We start from the raw sequence: 4853 nt of genomic DNA on the forward strand, positions 1-4853 counted from the left end.
TTTGCCTGACCCTAATAGCCTTGGAAGGTGGTAGTAAGCTGCTGCCTTAAACTGCTGTAGTTCCTACATTGAGGTATACTCATCAGGCTGTTTGGAAGGGAGTACCAGTGACAGCGAAAGAATGATGATATACTTCCAGGTCAGGATGTTGTGTGATTAGGAGAGGAACTTAACAAGCATTGGCAATCCCATATATCTGCTTCCCTTGACCTTTCATTCATAGCAATTGCAAGTTTGAAAGGTGCTCTTGAGGAAACCTTGGTGAGTTGCAGCAGGGCAGCTTGCAGATGGTACACGCTGTGGCCACTGTGCATTGGTTCTGGGGAAGTGAATAAGGTGACGGCTTGGATGCCAATCAAGCCAGCTGCTGTGCCCTGGATGGTGTAAAGTTTCTTCAGTGTTGTCAGAGCAATCAGGCAAATGGAGAGTATTCCGTCAAACTCCTAACTTGTTCCTCATAGATGGTGTACTTATTGCAGGAAAATGGGAGATGAGTTACTGAAATAACTGCAGAGGCCAGTATCCTATCACCAAGTCACATTGTATTTACTTGTGCACAGTACACTGGCTGTTGCCAAACAGCTCAGAGTCAGTCACCTGAACTGAGGGGCTTCTAATTCTCCTGTTTTTATTGGTCAGCCAGGGCTTTCTGAGTGATCCAGGATAACAAACCCAATCAAACATCTCATAGTCAACAAGATCTACCTGGTACCTACATCACTCTCCCCTCCCACAGTGCTGGGATGTCAGCCTGGTCTTTCTCTTGTAGCTTTTCCTGCAACGTTTTTGCCCCGGGTCCGGTTCCTCCATCTTGGACTCTGATACGGGAGGCATGTACACACAATAGCCTGTCTCTTGCATCCAGAGCATCTCCGGAGAGCTTCCTCCTCTTCTTCCATCAGTAATGGTATTGAGGCTGCATCAATCTCAGACTCTGAGGTTTCCTCAATAGCACATTTCCTAGATGGAGGTGGACAACCTACGGTTTCTGGCAGGCCTTCTGGCTCTTCTAAGGGGTCAGCTATGTTTTGCTCCTGCCCCGTTTGTGAGGTAACAGCTTTCAGGTGATCCACGTGTTAGTTCAGGACTGTATCACCCATCCAATGTTTGTCAGTCACAGGACCTAACCTTCTCATTAACCTTGCCCTGTACCCATACAGGGCCATTTCCATTGTTCCGGCACCAAACTTCATTCCCTGAATTAAATTGTCTCTGTTGCTTAGTGGAGGCATGTGGCCGACATTGACGTTCCTGCTGTCAATTTCCTCCTGCCCCCCCCTCCACCCCCCCCCCCCCGCCAAGTATGGAACTATCTGGTTTAACCTGGTGCAGAGTCTTCTCCCCATCAGCAACTCTGCAAGAGTTATCCTTGTTGCTGTGTGAGGAGTAGTCTTGTAATCAATCAGGAACTGCGACAGTTTGGTATAAAATGGCACCATAGGCTGCTTCTTTAAGTCTGCCTTCAACATTTGGACTGTTCTTTCTGCTAGACCATTGAACGATGGATGCTATAGACCTTTTTTTCCCAAGGTGTCAGCATCTATTTCCCCACATTCTATATCTTCCATGTCCATCTCCACAGTAAACACTAATACAAAACATTTGTTTAGTATCTCCCCCATCTCCACACATAGGCTGCTTTGGTGATTTTTGAGGGCCCCTATTCTCTTCCAAGTGCTCTTTATTGGTCTTCCTGGTTATCAGCATTTCATCCAGATAAATGGCAACCTGGGGTACCACTTGTAAAATGTTCTCTAGGGTCCACTGGAAAAGGGCACAGGCTGATGATATCCCAAATGGCAGTCTCATATATTGGTATGAATCCTTATGGGTGTTATTGTGGGATACATCTGGGAGTCCTCATCCAGTCGCAATTACAGGTGGGTGTAGCTGATCTCCAGCTTTGTAAAGGACAGGCCCCTCGCCAGCTTTGAGTACAAGTACTTTATGTGAGGGATCGGGTATTTATCCAGTTTTAAGAAACGGTTTACCATTTGTTTAAAATCCCCACAAAGGCAAACTGAGCTGTCAGGATTCAAAATCGATACAACCAGTGCTGCCCATTCCTCAAACTGCACTGGTTTGATGATTCCTTCATTTTCTCACTTCCTCATTCCTTCGTTCTCCTGCCTCCTGATTCCTTTGCTCTCCCGTCTCCTGATTTCCGTGTATAATTTTGCCCGCAAGGCAAATGGCACCAGGTGGACCTTGAAACATCACGGAATTGCTTCCTTCAGCTTTGACCCCTTCAATATTCCCAAGCCCTTCCTGAAAAACCCCTGGGTATTTCACTAGGACTTCACTAGGCAGCCATTTTCTCATCGAAAAATGTTGAGCCAATCCAGGTGAATCTTTGTCAACAAATTCTGCCCAAATAGGCTTGGGCCCGAGCCTCTTACCTCAGTCAGTGGTAACTGCACCAACTGCTTCGCAAAGGAGACTGGAACTGAAGCTGTACTCTTAATCTGCAACGGTTCCCCAGTATATGTTCTCAGTCTTGCACAAACTGAAGGGTTGGAGACCCAAATGAATCTTGTTGAAGTCAGATTCTACAACCACAGATACAGCTGTGCTGGTATTGAAGTGAATGTTCCAGGTATTGACCTTGGTGTTTCCCAAGCTCAGTTGGACAGGTGAGGGTGTCCACTTCCATTGGGGTGCCATGTAGCGCCTATGCTGCAATAGGCCTGTTTGGAGTCCAGTTGGACTTCAGCTAGTAGGTACTTCTGCATGGTTACGTCAGTAATCCCACGTATCAAACAATCTCTCAGCATCTCACTCAGGCTAACCCAACACCACATGCTTCTGCCAGTCGTCTTAACCTCGTCAAAGACCCTGTTATGGAATACCCCAGTTCTCTAATAGACGAATAAAACCGATAGCATCTCAGAATTAGAGAAGGGTTTGGGGGTTCGTAATATTCCTTGAGCAACTCTGTCAACTTTTGGAAGATTTTAGTGCCTGATGTCTCGAGGAAAGTTAAGCCTTTTATAACCGAAAATACTGCCAGTCCACAAACAGTCAGGAGGATTTCTCATTGCTTTTCATCTGTCACGATGTCACTTGCCCAGAAAAAATAACGCATTCTTTCTGCATAGTGGCCCAGTCTTTGACAGCAAGATTAGCCAAGTCAAACTACCGAAATAACGGCATGATTCCAGAAATGCATATTACAACTCAAAGATGAGCTTTGCAGGTGAATATTCTTCAGGCATGTAGTCTTTTCTCTCATCACCACTGAACTAACTCTGCCGAAGCTGGTGTCCTGTCACCAAATCATCCTTTATTTACATGTGCACGGTACACTGTCTGTGGCCAGCCAGCTCAGAGCCAGCCCCTGAAACGAGGAGATTCTGAGTTCCCTCTTTATATATTTATATTTTTTCTTATTTTTAATTATTGATAGGCACAGTATCTATTATTCGATTAAGTTTTCCAATTTAATTGTAATTTTCCAATAAGTTTCCAATTTATTGTAAATTCCTCTTTCTTTTGTTTGTATTTAAACTATAGAGTTTAAATAAATTAAATAGTTTGATCAGTTGCATCATACCTGGAACACGCATTTCACATCTACCTTTAAAAGAAAAAGTTAAGGTCTCAGCTACCTTCTTAAAATATATTGATGGGGTCTGGTCTGGTCTGGTCCATAACACAATCTATTTGAAATAACTGCACAGAGGCCAGTTCCTGTCACCCAATATTTACTAGAGCACTGGCTGTGGCCAGTCAGCTTGGAGTTAGTCCTCAATGAGGAAATTCCAGTCTCCTGATTAAATTTTATTTCTTTTTCTTTTTTCCTTTTCTTCTGCCAAACAGCAGTAGTGCTCATTTCTCCCCAGCACCCATGTTTTTAGATTAGATTAGATTACTTACAGTGTGGAAACAGGCCCTTCGGCCCAACAAGTCCACACCGACCCGCCGAAGCGCAACCCACCCATACCCCTACAACCTAACACAACGGGCAATTCAGCATGGCCAATTCACCTGACCCGCACATCTTTGGACTGTGGGAGGAAACCGGAGCACCCGGAGGAAACCCACGCAGACACGGGGAGAATGTGCAAACTCCACACAGTCAGTCGCCTGAGTCGGGAATTGAACCCGGGTCTACAGGCGCTGTGAGGCAGCAGTGCTAACCACTGGGCCACCGTGCCGCCCAGTGTTGTGTGCATGTAGGTATAGGGCACAGTGAAGGAACAAATCCCATGTTCATATTGTACAGCCAGGGCTTCCTGGCTGGCTCAGGTTAACAACCCCAATCAAGAATCTCATAGTCAAATAATCTACCTGGTTCCAAACACTGCAGTTACTCACTACAGAATTACTATATATTGGACCAATCCTAGCAGCCACGGTATTTATATGGCTAGCCTGGTTCAGTTTCTGGGCAATAGTAATTTCCTGGATGTTCACATTATATGTTATATCCCAATTGTTGAGTGTCTGAGGCTGGAAATGCAAAATTTATATTATTTGGACGTTTGGTTAAAGTTTATGTTGAAAATATAGATAAGAGAAAGGTTCAAGGAATCCTGTTAGCTCCTGTAAGCTGTGGTCAGTAACATTTAGATCAGTGTACACTCAAGGCAACCTATTTATCAAAAACGTATCATCAGATTTGTGGGACTTACTGGAAGTTCCTTTTCGTGCAGCTGTATAAACTATCAGAATACTTCATTGGATCACTAATTAATTTCCTTCCTGAAGAATACATCAAGAGATAAACCATTGCCAGAGTCAATAGAGAGATACAGGAGCATTGTTCCATAGATCCACACATATTCATTATTTTCACTATCTTCTTGGAATCTGCCTCATCACTGGCTTTCAACCAATGTATGAAATGTTAA

The sequence above is a fragment of the Chiloscyllium plagiosum genome, unplaced genomic scaffold (genome assembly GCF_037043375.1).
Source record: "Chiloscyllium plagiosum isolate Xiang-an unplaced genomic scaffold, Cpla_swu_hap1 HiC_scaffold_37, whole genome shotgun sequence".
NCBI classification, from domain to species: Eukaryota; Metazoa; Chordata; class Chondrichthyes; order Orectolobiformes; family Hemiscylliidae; genus Chiloscyllium; species Chiloscyllium plagiosum.